The sequence below is a fragment of the Podarcis pityusensis genome (assembly GCF_964106645.2).
Source record: "Podarcis pityusensis genome assembly, chromosome: 6".
NCBI lineage: Eukaryota > Metazoa > Chordata > Lepidosauria > Squamata > Lacertidae > Podarcis > Podarcis pityusensis.
Genome location: NC_138030.1, coordinates 71,367,786 through 71,393,953, shown reverse-complemented (window position 1 = coordinate 71,393,953; position 26,168 = coordinate 71,367,786). Strand labels below are relative to the sequence as shown.

The window sequence follows — 26,168 nt, the reverse complement described above, 5'->3', positions numbered from 1 at the left end:
CTTGGCCTCCCTTCTCCCACTAGCCTGCTTCAGCTTCTGTTTCTGATTCTGGACTCCTCTCTGCCACATACTCTCCCTGCTCACTAAACCCTGTTTCCTCTTCAGCTTCTGACACCTCCTGTTCCTTGTCTTCTCTGTCTGCCCACTCATCATTGTCTCATCACCACTCCCCAGGCTCTGAGCCTCCTTCTCCTGGTGGTACCCCAGCTGGTTCCTCCCACCATTCCTCTGTGTCCAACCAGTCAACGCCCCGCATCTCTGCCTACTCCATCCAGGTAAGTGTGAGGGATTATCAGTGCTCAAAGGCACTTTCCAGCCAATCAAAAGCACTTGAGGGGGTAGAGCAGGGCCAAGGGGGGTCATGGCCTGAAGTGGAGTCATGGCTTCGGGAGAGTTCCATGGGGTGCTAAAGAGAGGCTTGAAGGGAAGCTTTTGGAGGTTCCCCACCTCTGCACTAGATCTTATCACAAGAGAGAAGGAGAGACAGACTGTCTCCCGTAACATCAAGCTCCAAGTCTTCACTTGCCCTGGGAAAGTTGTCCCTTCTGCGGATATTGTGCAGTTTTTGTTCTTAAGAATTCCTTGGTATAATGAAGTGATGATATACTTTGGAGTCGGTTGGCTAAAGATCGGAATGTGATTTATGACACAAGGAGATTCCTTTATTGCCTGAACAGTACAAAACCTGTGCTTAAGCTGTGAGGAATATAAAACGAGGGTCATTAAGTAATAAACCTTGTGTTTCAGCGCAGCACATTGTATCTCTCCCTGCACTGATTTGTACGTGGGACAGATGACTTTACTTACACCTTGTTAAATGTTTATACATTTAATTTGACACACATTTCTTCCCCACCCCCACCCCACGTCTGTTTCTTTCTGGTATCGAATGATAGATCACAGGGAAGAAGACAAAATGGCCACAATTGAACTTTTCTCTAGTCTTATTAGTGGGTAGATATTAGCTACGTTAGCTTATTGCACTGATTTATTAGAACTGTTTAGATTACAGCATGGACAGATGTAAGCAGCTGGAGGAAAGCAGAACAATAGACCCTCCTGGACTGTATTTTTTGTGGGGGGGAGGGGAGTGATCCTGCAGTCAAACCGATCACTTTCCTGTATGCCAGCTGTTGTCGTCACTGTTCCCTCTCCTGTGAAGGGGCAGAACTGCAAGGAGACTTGGAGATACCACTGAAACTAGCACCTTTTTGGGTGTGTTTTCCACCTCTCCTTCTCTAGCCCCATGCTCTGACATCATCACAATATGTATTTCCTGCTCAACATCATGGGGGGGGGGACCAGGCAAAAATTGTGAAGGTGGCAGGACCACGTGCTAGGCGTCAAGCCACATGAGAATCTGTCTGCATCTTCAAAAGATCTGAGGCACTGAGAAAAGAGGAAATCATGGGAGATTTCAGCTACCTGTTGGAACTCAAACTCTGACAAGAATGTAAGGTCCAACAATTTTCCCCATTGCCTCACTGACAATTTCATTTCCCAGAAGGTGGAAGAAGCAACTAGGGGATCACGTGTCTTGGACCTGATCCTGACCAACAAGGAGGAACTGGTTGATGAAGTAGAAGTACTGGAAACCTTGTGGGGGAGGGATAATGTCCTTTTGGGTTTCATACTAGGCAAGTGAAAGCTGAGTACAGTGGTACCTTGGGTTACATACACTTCAGGTTACATACGCTTCAGGTTAGAGACACTGCTAACCCAGAAATAGTGCCTCGGGTTAAGAACTTTGCTTCAGGATGAGAACAGAAATCGCGCTCCGGTGGTGCGGTGGCAGCGGGAGGCCTCATTGCACGAGTAGCCAACAGTTACAGGGTGAAGGTCAGGTGGGCCGAAGCTCAGAATGGACTCAGGCTTACAAGATTTTATAGTTGAGATTCCTTCATTGTAGGGGTTTGGACTAGGTGATTATTGGGGTCCCTTCCAACTCTACAGCTCTATGATTACAAGAGCAGCAGTGTCTTGGGGCAGGAGGACTTTGGGGCATAAGTCCAGAGCCCCATTCAGCAAAATGAACAGGAGGCTCTCCAAATACAGTGACTATCATCTCAAGGATGCGATGGAATGATTGAGGGAGAAAGCTATTAATTCCTGAGTCTAAAATGATTTAGCTCTTTCAGGTCAGTCCTATGATCTAGCAACCCAGCAAAACTTACACCCAAAAGAGTGGTGTATGTCAAACTGGATTCTAAAGGCTTGTTTTCACTCTGTCAGGTTTGGGTTGGCTCAGCCAGCAGTGGCCCCACTCCTGAAAATAATTTGGGATAGAGGTAACCAGATTTCTGCAGTTAGGATTGTTCTGAAAGTTCAGAGCCTAAAATCACCTAACCATACCACTGCTGAAACTACAGATATTACTGTATCTAAAATGCAGTTCGCACTTGTTTGGGATGTATAACATGGAAAAGCCCCAACTCACTCATCAGCAGAACTCAGGAGGTGATAGTGGTTCAGCAGTGAAAGAAGTGGCCAATTTTAAAAGTTACTTATGCTACACGGGTAGCCACAACCAACTAGCTGGGCTGAATCCATTTTACATGCTGTCTGAGAAGCTTTTCGTGATGCTGTTCCACATTTCTGTGTGGCTGTGAGGTTGACAAATGTTCCACATTATCTTTAATTTCCATAAAATGGTTCTAATCTTTGGTTTCTAATAAATGTAGCAAAGTGCCCCGAGGGTAGCTTGGTTTCACATTGTAGGTACTTCGGTTGGAGATTAAAAGGAGAAAAATATTCAGGTTTTTCTTTTCATCTCATTCTCAACATGGGTTTTTATTTTTTTAAAAGCCACCCTCATGAATGGGGATAGACAATAGTTCTCAGTGAGCTCAAAGTGGCTTGAGGAACACAATGTACATTACATGTGTGCTGACCTTGCCCCCTTCATCTTTGAGGAATTTTCCATGGTGACAGATATCCATGGTAACTCTTCACAGTGCCTTGGATATAACCATAGAGTCTCCAAACAACTTGTGTTCATTTCCACACTCTCCCGCTGGGTCCACCCTGCCATTTTGCAGAATGAGGGGCTGCCACTTTAGGCAGGTGGTTTGGAGTGTCATGAAAGGGGTGAAAATTGTTCATTGTTTACTTTATTGTTGTTGTGTTTTTTTCTGACAGGGAGGGGAAAGAGGTACTTGTGGTTTCTGCCTCAGGTGCAAAACAACATCAGCCTCGTCTGGTCTTGATTACTAATGCAAGTCGACTTACGGATGGGAGGGTACCATTCGCTGCTCCATCTCTTCAGGCAGCGAAATCTCTTGGGCCAACTAGGATGCATCAGACCATCTAGTCCAGCAATAGCCAAGCAGATACCTATGGGAAGCCAGGATTGGGGGGAGAAATTCGATTCAATTCACATTGCAAGGTGAACTTGAGACATTCACACTTCCTGGAAAAAAAGTGTGAATGAAAACACAGCCATTTCTGAAATTTGCAGTGCAATTCTCTCTGTTTTAAAAATGGGGGGCCCCACTGTCCTTCATTAGAAGATTTGAAGCTGGATAGTTACCTTTAGAGGCTTTCCTACATCAATAAAGGGTGGACTAGACCAGGAGTACTCCATATGTTGTTGAACTTAATCTCACATCTGTTCCAGCCAGGATGGCCAAAGGTCAGGTATGGAAGTCCAACAACATCTGGAGAGACTTACATTAGTTCTCTATGGACCAATTCATCTTTCAGATCCATTCAAATTCTTTGATTTGCTGTAAAATGCTTGTGGCAAATAGCATTATGTCCTCATTCTACAGAGAATTCACCTTCCTCCTTGTTTGTTTTCCAGAATAATATTTTCTAGCTGCTTCTGTCATTTCACTCCACGAGTTGTGTATTATGAAAATGCAAATACTCACAATCCCTGCATAATTTGCAAATTTTAAAGGGAAAAGAAAGAAATTCCAAATTTTGCACATGCTAAAATTTAGTTCTTTGGTGCCTTTGGTTAGAGCCATAATGAAAAGGTTAACTTTGTTTGTTTGTTTTTTACATTTGGTTTATTAGCATTTAATCTAGGCTGGTAGTGAATTGATGGACTTGTCACCAGAAACATTTCTGGGTGAAGTAAATAAAGGATCAATTTGGACTAAGACAACAGGACTAGCAGCAAATTGCTCAGAATTTATTGGTTTTCTTTTACTCGATGACTCTTTCCTGGTTTCTGGCTTTGCCAGAAGAAACAGCTGAATGATGAGATGGAGAAACAGTGAAACATCTAACAGCGAAAGGTGCAAGAATCTATCTCTTTCTAAAAGTCAATGCACACTTTGCTTTTTTAAAAACAACAAGAACAAAATAAAACCTCAGGTACAAAAGATACCTGAGATAAATGAAAAACTTAAGTAGTAAAACGAAAGCAGCAGTTGGCTTGGGATGGTGCTTCTGTGCATATGAGAAGGAAACACAGCTTCTGTGTCATTTACATGTGTCAGTATATAAGGCCACAACCATACCATAAACCGAAAGCACTCTCATGCCACTTTAGAAGTTATGGCTTCCCTCAGAGAATCCTGGGAACTGCAGTTTCTTAAGGATACTGATTGGTGTTTGAAAACCCCGATTCCCCTCACAGAGTTGCAATTCCCAGGAAAGAAGGATTAATCATTAAATCACTCTGGAATTGTAGCTTGGTGAGCAGATTGGGGCTATCACTTTCATTAATGCCTTGCCAGCACTAAATCAAGCCAATGCCTTTGCCTTACATCAATATAAGAATAGTAAACTAAAGTTCAAAAATTATCCGTTTGGTAGCCAAGAGTAATCACTAGACTCAAGTCTCAATACAAAATTATGGTAAAATGTAAAATGGAGGGATTTCCTCTTCCAATATGATGAAGCAGAGAAGGAGAGAGGTACAAATTTCTGGTCTTTACTGAAGGAGGAGTCAAGAATAACTGCTTCCTCATTTTTAGATGGTGGTTGAACTTCCCATTCTACAAATGGAAGTGACGCACCAACATGTGAACATTTCACAATAATGATCTAGTAACTTTTCTTTGGCGATCACTCGTAGCAGAGGAAGATTGCCTTCCATAAACACGGTTTTAACAATGAGTCCGTAAGTGACTGTGGAGGCCAGTTCTGGATCCACACATCCTTCCACAGTGGGGACATTGGTTTCCGGGTGGGAGTTGATCACGGTGTGGATTTGCCAAGCATGCCTTCCTCCTAGCATGTTTCTCCCTTGCATCCTGCGTTCGAGTGTCTTCAAAGCCCATGACACCTTTGGTAAAGGCTGTTCTCCAACTGGAGTGCTCGCAGGCCAGTGTTTCCCAGTTGTCAGTGTTTATACTACATTTTTTTAGATTTGCCTTGAGACAGTCTTGAAACCTCGTATGTTGACCACCAGCATTACAGTTGCCATTTTTAAGTTCAGAATAGAGTAGTTGCTTTGGAAGACAATCATCGGGCATCCGCACAACATGACGAGTCCATTGAAGTTGATGTTGAAGAATCATTGTTTCAACACTGGTGATCTTTGCTTCTTCCAGTACACCTAGTAACTTTATTAATCGTGGACCTACTTTAAACAGGGTTATTTGTTGTTTGCATGACCACTTCAACTAGTGGCTGGGTCAGAATTAATAGCAGTAAGAAGAAAAGACAAATATATGCCTGCGTTTTCAAACATAGCTGCTAATTTGAGATTAATCTGAGTTTTTGGCAGTGGCACTTGAGACAATTTTGCAGCTACTACAGCTCATATTTAAGGCCCTTTTATGGGATTCTCCAGAATGATAACTGGATTATGCAAATGGCGAGCAAGTGAGTTTATTTGGGGGAACGGATTAATTTCTAAAGGGAGAGATGTGAAGGTGAGGCAATGTTAATGAATAGGGATTTTTGCCTCTGCATGCCAACTCGTTATTGAGCGTATATTAGCAGCAGTGATGCTATTAATTCAGTGATTCTAACATTAGCAAACTACCAGTGGTAAATAATGCAGTATTATGGGAATGTTTACTTCTATTTCATTTTATGGCGGGAAGGAGAAAGAGAGTGAATGCAGATAAGCACCGTGCCACTAAAGGACTCTAGAATTGCTTTGATAGTCCCAAACTAATTGTATAGGTTTCCTGCCCCCCTCCTCCAAAATAACTCTTGAAATGAGGCTCTGGTGCAGTTAATTTATGTTCCAATAAAGGCCTGTCAGGCCTTTTCATCAGCTTTCAGAAAGAGATTGCTGGAATGTAGCAACGAAATATTTGTGTTTTAGCCTCTCCTGTTTGTTCTCCACAAGCCTTTGCCATTCGTGTTAAATTCTTTAGGTCAGCATTCCCCAACCTGATGCTGTGCAGGCATGTTGGACTACAACTCCCAATGGCACCAGTCAGCAGCACTGTGTTGGCTGGTGTTGATGGGAACTGTAGTCCAAAATATCTGCAAGGCCCCAGAGTCAGGTGGGCTGGCCGAGCAAAATGGAAATTCCTAAAAAATAGTGACAGTGGGGATGGTTAGCGTGGCGGAAGGAGACATTCTGGCAAATGTGTAGCTACTACTTTTAGAATCAAGCGCCGGGTCCTACTTCTGCCTATTTCCTTTCCAAATAATACTTAGCGCATCCCTGCCGCATTCTGTTTTATTTGCTGCTGTCTTGGGGTGGGTTGGCTATTGTGACATTTTGTTTTACTATACATTATTGGGGCGAAAGCGGCCTGCTGTTTCATGCGGGAGCCCCAGGTTCTCTGTTTCCTCTTGTCTTGCCCACAGGATGGGCTAAATAAATCCAAAGAAAATAGCTTCCCCACCCCCACCCCAAATTGCCACCAGATGAGGACCAAACTATAGATGGAAGCTACAGCAGACCTGTGGAATGAGGGTGGCGCTGTGGGTTAAACCACAGAGCCTAGGACTTGCCGATCAGAAGGTCGGCGGTTCGAATCCCCGCGACGGGGTGAGCTCCTGTTGCTCGGTCCCTATTCCTGCCAACCTAGCAGTTTGAAAGCACCTCAAGTAGATAAATAGGTACTGCTCCAGCGGGAAGGTAAACAGCGTTTCCGTGTGCTGCTTGGTTCGCCAGAAGCGGCTTAGTCATGCTGGCCACGTGACCCGGAAGCTGTATGCCGGCTCCCTCGGCCAATAAAGCGAGATGAGCGCCGCAGCCCCAGAGTCGGCCACGACTGGACCTAATGGTCAGGGGTCCCTTTACCTTTACCTTTACAGCAGACCTATTTGCTTAATGTTGGGGTCTGCCTCAAATGAAAAAAATATTTATGAATTTGGTCTGTTCACTTAATGCACCAAATGAAATTATCTCCCATGCCCAGCTGTGGGTCAGAAGGAGACAGGTTAGCTTTCTTTTCTCTTAAAAAAAATTGGACCTGTTCCCCTCCCTGATCTTTGGTATGCAATTGGGGTAGACCAGGGTTTGAGCTTGTAACATAGTTTGGCCCAGAAATTCACAAACTGAATAGCCTGAGACACGAGACATTTTCCGCATCAAGACTGAATTAACAAATACTGTGCAACCTTGTCCTAACTAGCAGACACACACGTATAAACACACACCAGCTGTCCCTCAATGAATAAACTGCATTCTGCTGAAGTGTTCAGAATTTGAGGTTTTCTTGCACAGACTCTTGTGTTTTGGTGTGGAAACTGTTACATGCCACGAGCCGCTCTGTCCAACCACATTTCATAACATTGTTTCATCAGATGGTCTTAATTTTCTGCATGACATTATCTTTTCAAGCTGACATAAGATTGGGCTGTGATATTTGCATATGCAAGATGGAACTATGCAACTGAACTGTATTTCTCCTTGCGTGTGGTATTTCATTTTGTGACTTAGGGGAATCCAGCGAGCAAACCCTTCCAAAGAATTTCCTCAGATTCCTGAATAATTTCATTGTTTAAAGTAATATTAAGAGCTGCGTTGCAGGACTTACTGCTAGCATAATATGTCATGTGGACACTTTTTATTTTGCTTTTCAGTCACCGGTGTTAGTGTGGAATTATTTATTATTTATTAATTGTTATTAATTTTTCTTATTATAGCATCAGTGCATGGCAATTTACAGAATACACGAAGGCGACCCCAGCATAGCTTCCACTCTGAAATTTGACATGGGAGCCAGATAAATGTGGGGAAACAGAACAGGAACATAAGCAATATGGTCACAGGATCACTTCTTTCTTTATGCAGTCGTACCTTGGTTCTCAAACACCTTGGTACTCGTATGTTTTGGCTCCCAAATGCCAAAAACCCGTAAGTAAGTGTTCTGGTTTTCAAACATTTTTCGGAAGTCAGACGTCTGACATGGCTTCTGCTTGAGTGCAGGAAGTTCCTGCAGCCAATCGGAAGCCGCTCCTTAGTTTTCGAATGCTTTCGGGAGTTAAATGGACTCCCGGAATGGATTAAATTCGAGAACCAAAGTTCCACTGTGTATCATTGTCGGTGGTGATCAGGCGCCCCAATTCTAGGGGATCGAGGTGTCTTTGGCCCCCTCAGTAGTTGTTGGGAGGGGGCTGGGGCCCCTCAATGTTGAGGGGGCAGAGGAGGCCCAGTGCGGCACAGTGTGAGTGTGGCACAGTGACCGGTTCCTCCAGAGTGCTTGGCCTTCTCCAGACGATGTGACATCACTCCATGCATGTGATGTCACACACATGCAATGTGCACCAGGCCTCCTCAATCTTGGGGGCAACTTGGCTCCCCTGGTGTGCATTATGCTTTATGGAGGTCCTGTCCCCAAGGAGCTTACCATCTAAAATTTGACACTGGGGAAATAACAAAGGAAGGGAAGCGATCTGAAGGTAGGGGTAAACAGGGAAATAAATAAGACACGGTTGTTTCAGGTACTGAAGAAGAAGAAGAAGAAGAAGAAGAGTTTGGATTTGATATCCCACCTTTCACTCCCTTTAAGGAGTCTCAAAGCGGCTAATATTCTCCTTTCCCTTCCTCCCCCACAACAAACACTCTGTGAGGTGAGTGAGGCTGAGAGACTTCAAAGACGTGTGACTTGCCCAAGGTCACCCAGCAGCTACATGTGGAGGAGCAGAGATGCGAACCCAGTTCCCCAGGTTACGAGACTACCGTTCTTAACCACTACACCACACTGGCTCTCAACTTAAGTTTGGTTATAGGCTTAGAATGTCTACAACACGTTTCAGAATACTGCAATGGCCTTAACAAGTTCCTGAACTTTTCAACAGGGCTCATGCTAGAGGACTTTCTGGTGGAATGGACTTGAAATGAAAAGTAGGGAATGGGAGAGGATGCGTGAAAGAGGAATATTTCTATTTAGGTAGATGAAAGGTCCAATTTAATTCTGTCCTTCTGAAAGTCAGAGTTACAACCAGATTATTCTCAAGGGGGGGGGAATATGACGGGGGAGAGACCTGCGTTCTGATTTCCTCTTCTGAATTTACTGTTGGAATTGCATGCACCTGATTGCCAATAGCGTACCAGTTTCATTAAACTCACACAATCAGGAAAGGGCATTGATGATGGTAGTAAATACCTGCTAGAACTTGATGTTCTAATAATTTGCTATGAGAAAAATTACTGAATCTCTGTGTAGCAAAACACAAGCTGGATAGAGTCAAATTTCACATTCTTCCCCTTCACAGTTCTTCTAATTTTTCTTCCTTTCTCCTTCTTAACATTCCCCAGTTAACCCTTTGAAAACTTAACAAAGGCTATCCTTGTGCATAGGCACAAATGCTAATGTTGTTTGACCCATTAGCTCTAGGCAGTATTTTTCTCCAGTATACACTAAATTTCTCCAAACAGTAGACTGTTAATTCCATTTTACAGAAAGAGTGCTGAGTCTAACAGAGAGAGGTTTGTCCAAGGCTACCTACAAACCAGTTTTGGGGCTAAGAAATAACCCCAACTAACCCATGATGATGGTGGTGGTGGTGGTGGTGATGATGATGATTTTATTTATACCCCGCCCATCTGGCTGGGTTTTCCCAGCTCTCTGGGCAATTTCCAGCAGAATATAAAAAGATAATTAAATGTTGAATGTTAAAAACTTCCTGACACAGGGCTGCCTTCAGATGTCTTCTAAAAATTGTGTAGTTCTTTATCTCCTTGACATCTGATGGGAGGGCGTTCCACAGGGAGGGTGCCACTACCGAGAAGGCCCTCTGCCTGGTACCCTGTAACCTCACTTCTCGCAGTGAGGGAACCACCAGAAGGCCCTTGGAGCTGGACCTCAGTGTCTGGGCTGAATGATGGGGTGGAGACACTCCTTCAGGGTAACTTAGTGAATGCTTTAGGACATACATGTTCAACCGGTCGACCGTGATTGACAGGTAGATCCCCAGGTGATCGTGGTCGATCGCGGGATCCTTATTGTTCACGGGATTAAAAAAACGGGGGAATGAATGTCTCCGCCCCCTCCCCCCTCACTCTGTTCCTCCATCGCCTCTAGTGGGCGGTCGTTTGGCATTTGATGATTGTGATTTGGGATACGATGATTGGTGCTTCGTGCGTTTGTTGGCTGTGGATTTTGTTGTGAGCGATTTATGGCATTTCTCCCCCCAAAAAACTCAACAATTCTGGGCAATCCTCCCCTTCCACACACACACACATGCTCCTCCTCCCTCCAAAGACACTGGGTACATCACTACCAGTTTTTTTTATAGTGGGAGTAGATCACAGTCTCTTGGGAGCTGGACGTGCCTGCTTTAGACGAATGATCAGCAACTAGCTTTTCTTTAATACGAAATAGTGGGAATGTATCTATTTTGGAGCTCATTAGGTTTTGATAACCAAAGTGGGTGAGGGCAGAGGATAATATTTCCCGCTCACGTTGTGTGTACACTTAACGTGTGTGTCTTAAGGATGGTGATTCAGATGTTAAATACCAAAATGGTGGGGGAGGAAATGACTTTTGTTCTCCTGAGCTGGGAACTATTGTGCAGCCTGACAAACACTGTGTAGTTAAACTGCTTATCTGCATTATGTTCTCTTAAGCAAAGACCTTTAAAATGCAGCTCCACTTTCTCCTCTCCCCCCCCCCATCGCTACTTTGCATTGTGCAGCTCTCAGTTACATCTCAATTAGTCATGTCAGTGCAGTTTTGCAACCTTGACATGGAAAACAGTGTTTTAAATAATGTGATGAGGAATTTGGGGTGGGATATTTTGTTAGAGAAACAGATTTTTGTTTTTTAGAGGGGAGAGGGACTCCATCGAAACACTATGATGAAATGTTTTATGTCCGTACTGTCTGCAGTTGGAAGACGTGAAATTAAGGCGAGCTGTAAAATATAAAGACTCCAGATCTGCATATGATTATCTGTAGTAAATTGAAGTAAATTTGCTTTATATTACTCAACGAGTGTTTTTCAGCAGTAAACCAAGATTTGTTTTTGCTTCTATTGCTGCCATATTTGTAAAAATGACTCGAAGGCCATGCTGAGTTCAGAGTGAGGCCTCCTTGGCTACCACTTTCATGTTCAGTTTTGGAGAAAGAAAGGAAAAAGGATCAGGCGTGTAGGGGGAAATGACTCTGGTATAATTCTTCAATCACTCACACAACAACAGTGAAGAGCACAAAGTCTGTGTAAGCCAAGGGCCCATTGGGTGTTATGCGTTCGCAAAAGACAACTAGGGGAAAAGGACTAAATGGGTGAAACTGAACATTGTGATTCAGGATGAGCCTGGAAGTTAAGCCCCTTCCATGCATGACTCTCATTCAGGGCAACAGAGCTTGCACCACTTGCTCACCCCTCAATTTTGCAGGTCATCCCCAGTGTCCACATGTTGGGTATGGAAATCTGCAACAAGGAAGCCTACATATGCAAACTTCTACAAGAACTGCAAAATCAGGGTTCCATCTAGTGTGTGGAAGCCTAGTGTGTGCATATGTTTTCCTGCTGGAAATGTCAAAGCTCAGCGCATGGATGTCAGAGTGGACCCATGGGTGTTGCATAGGCGGAGAGGGTTGGAGCCAATGTTGTGACACTCTTGCGCCTTTAATCACATGGAGTACCCCTCTCGAGTGATTATGTCTGGCGAAATCTACTGAAGCATCTCAGAACTTCATTCTGAAATGATATATTTTAGAGGCGGATCCAAGAACTTTCTCTCTGTGTTTTCGTGTTCCTACTTCAGTTCCTTGGCTACTATTTACAGGGGGCAGGGAAATGCTGAACATGGTACTTTCACAGAGTGCTTTTGTTTTTCTAGAGGTTACAGTAGAAACAGTGGCAGTGACACATCCTCTGTAGCATCTAGCTCGGCCCTTAAAAGTAGTGTGAGATGTCAACCAAATGAAGGGATGTCAGGAACATTTATTGGCTTACAGAAAGCAAATTAAATTACCTTTCTCCCTTTAATTTTCATATTGAATCTACTTTAGGACTGAGCCGGAATAGGTGACAGATTCCATGAACATGTTCACCCTCTCCTAATACAATATAATACATTAGTAGTAGTAGTAGTAGTAGTAGTAGTAGTAGTATTGAGGGGACAGCCTGACCATGCTCTTTTGTCCCAAACTCATGTCACTCTTTTCCCATTCAGATTTGGCACAACAGTGCATTTGAACAGGTGTGCCTAACAGCCAGGTGGAGGTGCTTTCTTGTTGCAATGCACGTGGAATCATAAAATGAGGACAACATTTTGAAGTAATAGTCTATGATGGCAGCCCTCTTCACACATTGCATATATTTAGGGCTGTCACGTGGGAAAGAGGAAGCAGTGTTGCCTAGCTATTGCATTCCAGTTGATTTGTAGAAGGACAAAACTCTTTGTGCAAAGGCACTACTTTCCATGCATCTGCGCTGGCCTGGCATGCAGTCTAAGGGGAAGAAAGCCCCGCTCCATCCTCCTCACATAGCCCTCACAGGGAGCAACATGTGAATAGGGTTACTCCTGTTGTTGTTTTTCATTTCCTACTTTCAGGTCACACCAACTCAACTGCCAAGGAAACCCAGTGCAAAAGCAGAGAGTTCATTTCTGGAGCATGTTAAGGGAAGCAAGCTCAGTAAACGCAGGGCACTGGCCAGAATTGCTGGGCTTCATTGTTGAACCTTGAGGACTGAGTGTGCAAACTTCCCTATGGCTGCCACATTGTAGAGGAAGATGGGTTGTCATGGGCAAGATGTCTTGCCAGAAAGCTTGCAGTTGTCAGTCTTCTGAAATTCAAAATCAAAGAATTTCAGTCCTAGGAACCCTAACTGCAAGTCCAATGTACAGTAACATAATCTGGGAATATTGCTTTGTGTATGCTTAGCTCAGAAATCATTACTTCTGTCTACTGTGAAATACACACAGAGAGAAAGAGAGAGAATGTTACACTCCTCAGGGAAGTTGCTAAATGGAGAAGAGGAAAGGGCTCTTGTACCTTTAATAGGGCATTTCAGCAAGTATAGCTTCCATCACAACTATTAAAGGTGCACAGGCCGTCTCCTGATTTTCAAAGGTTCCTGATCATTATGTGATTTTTAAAATTTGATCCAGAACTCCATGAGTGGTTGAGCACCACCCCACCCCGATCTCCTCCAGAGGATTTTCTGGATCTGCATGAGAGTTATATTTTGGAGCTGTAGGGTAGAGGCAAAAATATAACTCTTCCCTTCCATTCTGGAACCAAGCTTCTTCTGAGAACAGAAGCTGCCCTTCTCTGAATAGAAGGACATTTTCCATTTGTAGAAGACCTCACTGGGTTCAGGCCAAGGAATCTCTTTCTGCTTCCAAGTTCGGTATTAAGAATCAAATTACCAAGTGCCCACAAAACAATTAATAAGGGCCCAATGGATAGTAATCAAGTTCTTCTCTCTCTGGGAGATAACAAATCACATTAGACAGTTGTCTCACAAAACATCAGTGGAAGCAAAGAGTCTCCTTGCACACTTTATCAACATCACCCAGTTCCACCGAAAGTCTTGCCACATTTTGAAGTCTATAGCTATGGAAAATAAATCCATTTTCTAATATCAGCTTTTCTTTTAACCTATTTGTGAATGATTTATTGTGGTAGAAAGTCAGATGATGATAAGATAGCACTGTTTAGAGGTCATTGAAGAGTTCTTGGGAAGTTTTTTTCCACCAAGGTGCTGGTCTCGCAATGTCAGTCCGATAAGAAAACTAACAGTTTATGTCAAAGTTGGCAAAATGAGTTTGTCTGATAAACAGTCTGCTTAGTGGGCATCAATCATACTTCTTTTTCATGCTATGTTGTATTTATCATAAGGTGAACTTCCGTGACTTGATAGTCTTGCAGGGTTGAGATTGCTGCATGTTAAACAGAACGGCTATGCGTGGAGGAGGGACAATGTCCTGCGTAAATTGTGCTCTGCCAAAGGTGTGGCCATTGGCTTCTACAGTGTTCACCTGGTGCCAGGTGAGACCACTATCTTGTTGTCTACAAAGCCGATGGTATTATAGTTTGAACAATACATAACAAAGGGAGAAAGTGAAAGGCGGTGGAACGAGAGGGGTGGGGAAAGAAGAGAAAAGAGGGGGAAAGAATAGAGGTGTTATAAATGGAAGGGAAGAGATGGCACGAGAGAGAAAGTGGGGAATAGATAAAAGAACTATAAGCACAATATGACAGGATTTTGTAAAATAAAATGCTCCGAGGGCGCAGAGCGTCCAACAATTTCGCAAATATGTTTTTCCTGTGGAAATGGGGGAAACTGCTAAGTGTGCATTTCAGACCCTCCAAATCTTGCTGTTTCCCTCCTCCCCACCCCCCCACCAGCATTTTCAGCTTATTCCTGTATAAATCGCTTTGCAAAATTGCCTTGAGCTGAAACAATATATCTGAGCTTGGGTTAAAAGCTTATAAGTGCTTCTCTGCTTGAACAAAGTGAAATCAGGTTACGTTAATAGAAGTATTAATTAATTTGCCCTCATTTATGCAGCAGAATTAGCATTACCGAAAGTCTTTACTGCCTTTAAGTACGCTAAATTGTGTGCAGCTTTGGCGACAAGAGTTTCAACCACAGCACCTAGCGATGTGTCAAATGCCGTTGAAAAATATTGTCCAATTTGGAAACCCGAGACGTAACTTGGAAATGCTGTGGGGTGTGTTATAATGAAAATACCAATCCACATTAGCCATTGTTGCCATAAGCAAAAATCTTAATATCTTGGCCAAATCTACGTAAGGTTCATGTAATAAAGTCACATTCCTAATTTTATTAGGGATGTGCCAAGTTAAGCGCTTTGCTGGCCTTTGGAGAGATTTATTGGTTAACTTCTGCTGAATTAGTGGTGACTGACAAGGGGACATTGTTTTATAGGACGCAATTTAAATAAAAAACCTGCAGGGTATTTCTCTGTAATGTTGTCACTTCAAGTCCAAACTTGGAAGAAAGCAATGCGTATTAAGGAGGAATCTTCATTAGTTTTTATGAATGCAATCTAGTGCTGTCAAAATGTTCCTTATAAGGTAACATACAAAGACAACTATAATCTTGTTCCAGCTTTGGTATTAAAAAACCCCTCAATATTTCAGGTTCATTGAAAAATCAGGGAGGGAAGAAAGAGAGGGAGACAGAAAGGATAATTTTGTAGGCCTGTCTCTGCTGACAAGCGTTCTTTTCCAGCTTATTTTTGCAGTAGGAAATGAAGTAGCCAGTCATGAAATGGGTGCTCATCTTGTCTGATTTTTGTCAATATGCTACCAAAACGAGGCTCCATTTAGGAAGCATGGCTGTTGACAGACCTATTCTCTTTGAATTTTCCAAGCATTTGCTTTAAGGCAGAGATGGGTAACTTATGGCCCTATAGATGTTTTTGGACTACAGTTCTCATCATCCCTGGCCATTAGCCATTCAGGCTGAGCAGGAGTCCATATATGGAAGGCCATTGGTTTCCTGTTGGTTTCCCTCTCCTATTTCAAACCAGCAGCCCTCACCACACCTTCTGTTAATGAATGTCACAAACTGATTATGTGTTGCAGAAGTACACCTCTTTAATATATCCTTTTTTTGTACAACAAATGAATGTTATTATACCCATGTAGACTAATGTGCATGTTTTCATTGCCGGGGAAATTTAAGAATTTGTTTTATATTGAAAAGTGGGTTTGCATCATCATCATCATCATCATCATATTGTTTCTACCCCACCCATCTGGCTGGGTTTCCCCAGCCACTCTGGGAAACTTACAGCATATCTAAAAACATAATAAAAACATCAAGCATTAAAAACTTCCCGAAAGAGGGCTGCCTTCAGATGTCTTCTAAAAGTTGTGTTATTCTTTATCTCCTTGACATTTGAAGAGAGGGTGCCACTACCAAGAAGGCCCTTTGCCTGGTTCCCTGTAACTTCACTTCTCACAGTGAGGGAACCAGCAGAAGACCCTTGGAGGAGGACCTCAGTGTCCGGGCTGAGCGACAGACGTGGAGACTCTCCTTCAGGTATACTGGGTCAAGGCCATTTAGAGCTTTAAAGGTCAGCACCAACACTTTGAATTGTGCTCAGAAACGTACTGGGAACCCGTGAAAATCCTTTAGGACCGGTGTTATGTGGTTCCAGCAGGGCCTGCTCTGCTTCCAAAGATATTCAGGGTTATATTTCACATTGCCTGATGATCCCTGGATCAACCAAGTGGTAGTTGCTCTCAGGGGATTCACTTGTGAGTTGAGGCCCCACTCCCCGCTTTGTGATGAAATAAGACACATGGACACAAGTAATTTAGGTTAATGGGCTAAAAAAAGGCCACAACTTTATTGGTTACAGAATGTGAGTAGTATTGGCTTAGGCATTGGATCCAAACGGAATATACTTGACTCCTGCCCACTCTGTAGGGAGTCGCACACAAGGGTTATTAACCTGTAGGGGGAGTTTGTTGATGCAAATCAACTGGAAGCTTTCCCCTAGAGCAGTGATGGCGAACCTATGGCACGCGTGCCATACTTGGCACACAGAGCCCTCACTACTGCCACGTGCGCCATCGGCCCATCCGCGCTCTTCATGTTGTTTTCCCCCATTTGTTCTCCTGCTCCCCCTCAGGCTAGAGCTTGCGTCCGCTGTTAGAACCCAGAACCTTTTTTGCCAGTAGCTGGAGATTGTGTTAGGTGATTGGTCTGTTTTTCAATTTGCTGTGTCAGTGGCTGTTTCTGATTGGGTGTAACAGCATTCATTTTTAACCCTTTCTGTGCTGATTTTTTTTGGCACTTTGTCAGACCATGATGTTGGTGTTATGTGTTAGTTCCAGTAAAGGTATTATTCATCATTTATTTCTCCCCCCCCCCCAAAAAAAATCCGAACAGCTTTGGGGCACCCCCCCCCCAAAAAAAGCAAAGCAACTTTTGCAACCCCACCCCCAAACTTTGGTCAGCAGCTCCCCCCAGAAAGTTCAACAACTCTGGGTACTTTGCGATAAATAAGTGGGTTTTGGTTTGCAGTTTGGGCACTCGGTCTCTAAAAGGTTCGCCACCACTGCCCTAGAGTCACCGGAGGGTCGTGCCATGGCCCTAGCCACCACCTGGGCATCAGACAGGAACCACGACTGCCGGATTCCTTTAATGGAATACCCTTCAAGGGGAAAGGTAGGTGATGGCCACAACTTCCCCTCCAACACACAACACATTTTCCAATACCTAACCGCCAAACCTTACAAAGTTGTGACGCTTTGCTACAAGGTAGGCGAAAAATCAACTGGCTGGTGCCAATCTGCCACATGGAAAAAATTCCTACCAGGCCCCTTGAACAGGCGACCAACCGAGGTCCATAGCAAGGTCAAGTGCTGAATGCAAGACATATAGCAAGGGTCAGCAAACCTTTTCAGCAGGGAGCCGGTCCACTGTCCATCAGACCTTGTGAGGGGCCGGACTATATGGGGGGGGTAAATGAATTCCTATGCCCCACAAATAACCCAGAGATGCATTTTAAACAAAAGCTCACATTCTACTCATGTAAAAACTCCAGGCAGGCCCCACAAATAACCCAGAGATCCATTTTAAATAAAAGGACACATTCTACTCATGTCAAAACATGCTGATTCCCAGACTGTCTGTGGGCCGAATTTAGAAGGCGATTGGGCCCGATCCGGCCCCCAGTCCTTAGTTTGACAACCCATGACATAGAGGGAGGGAGGGCAGGAGATCCAAGGAAGCAGGAACAAAACAGGAGGAGCTCGTGAGCCTGCGGCCTTTTAAATGTGGCCACACCAAATTGGCTGGCTGGGGGGCATGACGTGGGCCCAGGACTCTGTGACACAAGGGACCTGGCCACGCCCCCCCCTGTGAGCACGGGAAGCGATTCCCGCCCACAACCCCTCCCCTCGGTGAAGAGGAGAGGCTTTCCCACCTCATAAACGCACGCCTTAGTTGGGAGTGTGGATGTAGGCAGTCTTTCAACGGAGATCTAGAAAAATTGTAATGAACCAGATAGCAGTCGCCATTCTTTTCATTGAGGCTTAATTCCACAATGGACTGAATAATCGTTACGTCAAAAGCCACAGTTTATAGCACAATTTTTACCCTGCGTGGCATGTTGCTTCACTATGCAACGCTACCCTTTACACCAAACGGAGCAGAAGGCTGTGGGGTGAAGCAGGGAGGGAGGCCCTTTACAAGCAAAAAGTCGCCTTTCGGTATCTGTGTACATGATGAAAAATTAGTCATTGGAAAGCAGCAAGTCCAATGCAGATTACGGCTAGCATTTGGTAAAGTGGTCATTGAAGTGCTGTGTTGTGCGCTTAAGATCACTGTTCAGATTTATTTGCTCATTTCATCACAGGGAAGTGTGCAGTTAGCAGGACAGATGGAGGAATGCTTGAGGAATTTGATATTTTCGAATTCAGATATGAACTGACCTGATCTGCACCTCTCCGGCTAATGTACAGATCGGATCTTGGTTATACACAGGCTTTAACGCCTCCTGAATGCTCCAGCACAGTTCTCTGCTTAAAAACCATTTAAAAATATTTTTTAATGCCTATTTTGAGAGAAAATATGTGTAATTTCTGATAAAATATGTTTAGAAATGCCTATCTTTAAGTCACTGACTCAGATAAGCAAAGGAAAAAATTGTTAGTTAAGGGTTATTGTTAATGTATTGATTGGACTGTATGTTGAGGGAATTTGGGATTATATTTGTTTTTATTCTTTGTATATTACTGTTTCTTAGCCACCTTGAGTCTCTGTGGACAAACTGGGGGACAGAAGTTTTAAAAATAATGTAAGATATTTGAAGAAAAAAGTATATTTGAAGTGCACATTTGAATGCTATTTAAATACAACTTTTTGTGCCTTCTGGCTTGGGCTGAAGGGAGTTGGAGTCCAAAAATATGTGAAAACATAGCTTGTATCTTTAGCTAATGGATGGGGAGCCTCCAGGTGTTGCTGGACTCCAACTCCCATCAGCCCCAGTCAGCACATCCAGTAGTCAGAGATGATGGGAGTTTTAGTGCATCAACATTTGGAGGGCCACAAGTTTCTCATCTCTTCCTTATTAGGAGTTACTTAGAACATAACATCATGTAGCTAAGATGACCCTCAAGGATTTTATAAGGTGTGGCACTATCCAAATAGTTCATTTAGTAAAAGTTCAGCAAAATGCAATGGCTGTAATGTACCATGTGTGCAAAGTAAGCCAGTCTATGTACTTTGATCGGCTAAGAATCTTTGTGCCTTTGCAAAGCTCTGTCGGTTGTGCTTCAGACATTAAAAACTAGTACCGAAACATGTCATTCAAGGCTTCATATGGATATATAAAACTAGCAGCTGTGCATGCAATTGTATAATTTAACATATGCAAATTCATGAAAGTCATTTTAATTTTTCACACACACACACACTTTTTAACGGAGAAATTTAAGTTGTATTCATAAAGATTTGATTTCATGAAAGATTGAATAGACTTGCATGAGATGCAGCTTTTAAATTTGGTTTGTGTTCTGTATTGTGCTCTGATTAGAGAGAGAGAGGCTTAACGGGGGCCAGATCTGATTGCTCGGCTCGTCACTGGGAACCTTTCCATGAATTTTCATGTGCGTTGCTTGGATTGGGCACCAACCCTCTAGAGCCACAAAGGAATTTTAAAATTAAGCATGTGCTGAAATGCTTTGCCGGATTCAGACTCGAGAGTATAAAGTTTTAATGGCCAGCCATCCATTTGCAGTTTGGTATCAGAGCAAAAGCACTGGTGTAATTGATTCCAAAAAGTTGGGAGAATTTCAAGTAATGATTCTAGGTTGGCATCTGAATGCAAGATGGTTGAGCCAGATCAATAACATGGGCGAGATTGAATCTTTCTTCCAGTCTTCTTGGCAAATGCCTGTTCTGTTACTTGCTTCACAGTGTCTTTCTTTTTTCTTTTTATAAATGTATGTATTCTTCCTGCCCACCCCCTTTTCTGGACTGTTCAGTTTAACTTGCTTGTTTGCACAAATTAGAGTTATTTCTTATACATTCACCCCTCTGGGGAATTCTGCTTTCCCCTCATGACTTCATGGCCTCCTGGATTTAGGGTTGCTACACACACATATCTGATTTTTCATATTTGCCCGCTTTGAGATATATGTATGCAGAATAGCTTTTGATCCAGCAGAGTTGTCTGTTAACATAAGAGAATGGGAAGCAATTTTCTCCTTGACCTTTCCCCCCTGCATGTACACCTTGCCACCACATCCATTCTGATGGGACCCCCAATTCTTTGGTGTATATTTTCAGGGAAAGCACAAGGGGCTGTAGCAGGGACATGGAAAATATGAAAAATCATCTCCCCTTCTCTTACATTGGCCAGCAGCAATGGATTTGGATCTCACCCTGACAGGCCAGTTGGTTCTTAGAAAAGGAGGGTTCTGTGAGTTTAAATTTATGCCCGTCAGCTCTGCTTTCTGTTTAAGGGAATAATTAGACATAATAACAGCAGATTCCACATGTGGAACTGGCTAATTGCATAGAAGTTGAGAGGGCATCATTTTTAAAGCAAGAAATGTACACGGCCTTTCTGCAATCCGGGATGGGAAGAACTCTTATTGTGGGGAAATATGCTTAGTTGGTCATCCCAATATGGCCCTCTGAGGGTTAATGTGGTAGGAAAGCCACCCTTAGTGGGGTCAAGAAAGTAGAATCTGTTGGAGTTATTTTATTTATTTAGACAGAGAGAGAGACAGAGTTTATTTACAACACATACAAACACACTTGTAAAACTAAACATGAAAATAATAGTACAGAATCAAAAGAAAAACAAACAACCACAAAACACAAAACAAAAAAATACAAATAAGGCATGATAACGTACGAAAACTTATACAAAACAAATATCATACACACACACACACTCACCATTGTTGTTGTTCTTTTCTTCGAATTGACTTCCTTCATCCTCAACACTGTTCTTTTTTCATTTTTGGTAAACTGTCTCCTTTTCGGTTCATTATTATCCCCTTTATCTTTCTGTATTTAACTATAGTAACATAAATTATTCTGCAGAAATTAATCCAAGCAAGTCCAAGTATTAATTTGAGGGCACTGCTTTTTAAGATATTCTCTATATTTTACCCATTCTTTTTGGAATTTTTGCTTGGTTTGACCCCTAATTGCCTCCGTCAATCTAGCCAATTCAATATAATCAAATAGTTTGTCTTGCCATTCTTTTTTTTGGTCTGGATTATTTCTTTTTTCCAATTTTGGGCAATTAGTGTTCTTGCCGCTCCTGTGGCATAAAGGAATATTTTCTTATTTTCTCCGGCAATATCTGTGTCTGGTATCCCCAATAAAAAAAGCTTCTGTTTTTTTAAACAAAGTTTTGTTTAAACCTTTTCTTTGTACACTATATCCCAGAAGCCTTTGGTTTTATCACATGTCTACCACATGTATGAGTGTCCCCTCTACTTTGTTACACCTCCAACACAAATTTGATTTTGTTTTATACATTTCACGTATTTCGGTTGGTATTAAATACCATCTGTAAAACATCTTTATTAAATTTTCCCTTATCGCTTCACAAGCCGTAAATTTCCAACTCTCTTTCCATAATTTCCTCCATGATCTGTTGGGGTTATTCTAAGATGGTTGCTAATACATGTAGTATTTAGAGACCTCTAGCCTGAGTGAAGGACAGCTGGGAGAAAAGTTGTGTCATCGTGACCATCATTGTTTTTATCATAATCATCAGCTTTAATTGTTTGCACACAACTGTTCTTTGGAACAATTCCAAAGTATTTATCCCCAAATCTATCTTTCTGTGTATTTATTTTGGAAACCGCAGCTGCCAATAATGGCAAGATTGAGCGACCGCTCTATAGATGGGGACATAGCTTGGAGCCACCTAAGTGTCTGAGCCAGGATGGAGTATTGAGGAAACAAGCATAGGATTAAAGGTAAAGGTGAAGGGACCCCTGACCATTAGGTCCAGTTGTGGCCGACTCTGGGGTTGCGGCGCTCATCTCGCTTTACTGGCCGAGGGAGCCGGTGTACAGCTTCCAGGTCATGTGGCCAGCATGACTAAACCGCTTCTAGCGAACCAGAGCAGTGCATGGAAACGCCGTTTACCTTCCCGCCGGAGCGGTACCTATTTATCTGCTTTCACTTTGACGTGCTTTCGAACTGCTAGATTGGCAGGAGCAGGGACCGAGCAACGGGAGCTCATCCCGTCGCGGGGATTCGAACCACCGACCTTCTGATTGGCAAGTCCTAGGCTCTGTGGTTTAACCCACAGCGCCACCCGCATCCCCTAGCAGAGGATTAGGAAGTCCTAAAATGCATGCTTCAAAGTCTGTAGTACTTCCATACTGTGGCATACTAATAAGTGGCATCAAGGGTGCCCTTCAGCCAGGGAATCGAATTAGATCTTTGTGAATTGTGATACAATGTGAACCGCAGTTTCCTTCAGATGCTGCGCGTCACTGAATTTAGCGATGCAGTTCTTGGCTCTAAAATGTACAGAATATGTATGAAAATGTGTGTTTCAGAATGAGATCTGTCTTTTTTTTCCTCCCTGAAAACAATGTGTTCAAACTACGTATTTAAGTGCTATCTGAATATGGATTTTCCTGTCGATTTCTTCCCTTTAAAAAATCCACAGATGAGTGCAGAATCAGGACTGATAAAATAATACATGTGGAAAAATGACCAGCCATCCTTACCCCTGGCAATGCTTTCTGATGCTCTGGTGTGCCAAACATGGAAGCAAGGAGCTGAGTACAGTACAAAAGATTATGAAATTCACAGACTCAAAGTGCGCATTAATACATTCCTCTAAAGTTTGCCTGCAGGGAAGCTTAAGTGGTTTTTAGAGAAAAGCCTCCCCATTTAGCATTCTGCTATGCAGAACAGCTCAGTACCCATGTCAAGTGTAACATGAGAAGCAGCTCACAGATTCCTTTATGGAAGATTATCTCTCGATTACCATCACCTCTATCTAAGCTCTTGTTTCCTAAAGAGGTATATGGACTAGGTTTGTAGGTTCTATTATTCTCACTCGTCTTTCATCTGTCCCATGAAATTGGCTTTGTTTTATTTCCAGCTCTTGAAAAAGTGATGTCACCTCCAATCCCTTTTTCCATTTGTATCATGGGGGGTGTTTATCAAACCACTCTTTAAATAAAAATATATACAAAACACATTTCTGATGTGAGAAAGAGTTCCAGGAGTAACCATATAATTTCAAAACGATACTGATTTTGTTTATATGCAACATAATCTTTTACAGTGCTTAGTCTTTATTTGAAGCATTGCAAAGTGGATTTTTATGAAAGGTATTATAAAAGACTCCTTGTTTCTTCATAACAGATTTGAACATTAACTGATCAGAGTTCAGATAAATAGTCTTTACTCTCCATTAAAATATTAAAAAGCCTTTGGTAAGAAACTGGCATAAAGATCCTTCATTCTTGTTTAATGAACACTTGTTGGCAAGTATAACACTTTAATAGCTTTGCAGAATGAATTTTGTGTGAGCATCTTCCATTTCCCTGTCAGACGCTTGTCCAGGTGCTGGGAATTTATTGGGGGAAGCATATTTTTACTCATTAGTTTTGTATTTGATTACAGAACAGTAAAATATGAACCACCAAGTCCCCGAGGCATAGCTGTGTACATTGAGATTAGTAATTGCATGTCATCGTGTTTTCCATTGGAATTTATATGGACAGATGGGATAGGTGCTTCTTAAGTGGGTTTAAAAGCAAAGCAAATTTGTATTTAATCTTTTTTCCAGGCATATTTTCCCTCATGGAGGAAAGGTTAGGACAGATGATATATTTTAAACACAGTTTTAATTTATTTTTTCCCTGCCTCGTTCCCCTCCTCCTTTTGTTAAAAGTATGAGGATTTCTGCTCTAAGAGTGAGAGGTTTGTATATAATATGAAAGCCAGGTATAGTATATACATGTATATAGATATATACCTGCTAAAGAAAACCAAATACATACCTGCTCATTTAATCAACGTGAGGGAGAGGTGTATAATAGAAATTAGCATAAAGGTGTTTACATGGATGGATGGACAGGTGTAAATCTGTAGATGGTATTTTAATTGTAATGTGGGAGAACGCAATGGAAAACCATTTCACACCGTCTTTCTTTCATTCGTTTAAACCCTTTTCTGCTGCACATTTATTTTACTCCCTCTGAAAGCCCTTTGAGCATGTTGATCAGAGAAGATTGGGGTTACAGAGCTTCATATTTCAAATGTTACATTTCCTGCGATAAAGTAACAAATTTGCTTGAAGTGCTTTTAGTTTAACAAAAACCACATATGCTACAGCAGCCGCATAGATGATCTTCATCTCACACTGTATATGTGGAGTTACAGAATGCCAAGCATGCCTAGATATTTTTTTTTTGTATAAAAATGCTCATAAATGCAATTTCCAAAACAGAATCTAATGAGGTACTTAATAGTCACAAAACTGGCACATTTGATAATTAATGTTCCTTACTGAATTTTTGCTGATGCAGCATAGTTTGAAAGAGAGAAGAAAGTTAACTGAACATTTCGCTTGATCCAACAGGGAAAATGAAAAGTTAACTTTTATGTTTTAATAAAATAAAAAAAGAAAGTGCAAGAGAGAGAACTATCTTCTTTGGTATTTGACTGTCATAGATACAGGCCCTTCTAATTGCTCTAAAACTTCTAATTATGCTGAAAAGTCGTATAAATGCACCTATTGTTCAACCAAAATCATAGTGAAAAAAAATAAATGTTCAGAAACCAGAGATCCACTCAGAAAACAGCAGTCTGTGCTTGTATTTCTGTGCATTGTGTGCTCATTACACTGAGAAGACGAATACCTGGACTCTACCTCCCTGCACCCAAACTGTTGAGCAGTTGTTTCAAAAGTTGTATAAAAGGCAGTTTCTCTGTTAAGCTCAGAATTGAGACTGGAACGGGTCCCACCTATATCTGTTACTATTTTATGTAACGTATTTGGAATCTGCAGAATAACAGATATATAAATATAATGATCAGTGCACATGACAGAGCTGGTATTTAGAGTCCTCCTCGGCCGGGGAGGGCGGGATACAAATAAAAATTTATTATTATTATTATTATTATTATTATTATGAAAGAGATATAATTTAAGGTGCACAAAATAATTGTATACGTACTTTTTAGAGGATTTAGCAGTCATGTGAGAAGAGGACAGGTCCTCATATGGATCTGTAACTGGTTAAAGAACAGGAATAAATGGACAGTTGTCATAACCAAGGGATTAAAGAAGCTGGTTCTCCTGAGGATCCGTATTGGGACCTGTGCTCTTTAACTTGTTTGAAAATTACCTGGCGTTAGGGATATTGGGCAGTATATGGATGTGTCAGGCTGATCGACCACAGTCACCCCAGCTATGGTTGATGGTACTTGCTCTAGTCTTCCCCAGGCCCCAGCCTGACACTCTTAACTACGATTCCACACTGGCCCCACAGTGGCAGGGATGTAAGACCTAGAGCAGGCACCCCCAAACTCGGCCCTCCAGCTGTTTGGGAACTACAGTTCCCATCATCCCTGACCACTGGTCCTGTTAGCTAGGGATGATGGGAGTTGTAGTCCCAAAACAACTGGAGGGCCAAGTTTGGGGATGCCTGACCTAGAGCATATTAGCCCAAACCTACCTATCTACAGTGATGTGACAGCTTGATTCTGTTAAATGACTTTCAGATGTCAAGTATTAATGGGAAGAGCCCACATGGCTATTTTATACAGCAAAAGCTAAATAAAAATAAAAATAAAATAAAACCTGCCTCTGCAACAAGGATTATAAATTGGCCTCTCAATCTAGGCTTCAGGACTTGC

At 42.4% G+C, this 26,168-nt stretch overlaps 1 protein-coding gene across 4 annotated transcripts in view; it reads left to right on the top strand.

Annotated features, from left to right (window-relative positions):
• Positions 1–26,168, top strand: part of LOC308478754 (uncharacterized protein) — a 275,098-nt gene that overhangs the window by 62,733 nt on the left and 186,197 nt on the right. The window contains exon 4 of one of the 4 annotated variants that reach the window (XR_013987221.1): positions 175–275. The exons of the other annotated variants lie outside the window; for them this stretch is intronic. The gene's annotated coding sequence lies outside the window, so the exon portion shown is untranslated. The remainder of the gene's footprint in view (positions 1–174; positions 276–26,168) is intronic. 4 annotated transcript variants of the gene reach the window in all.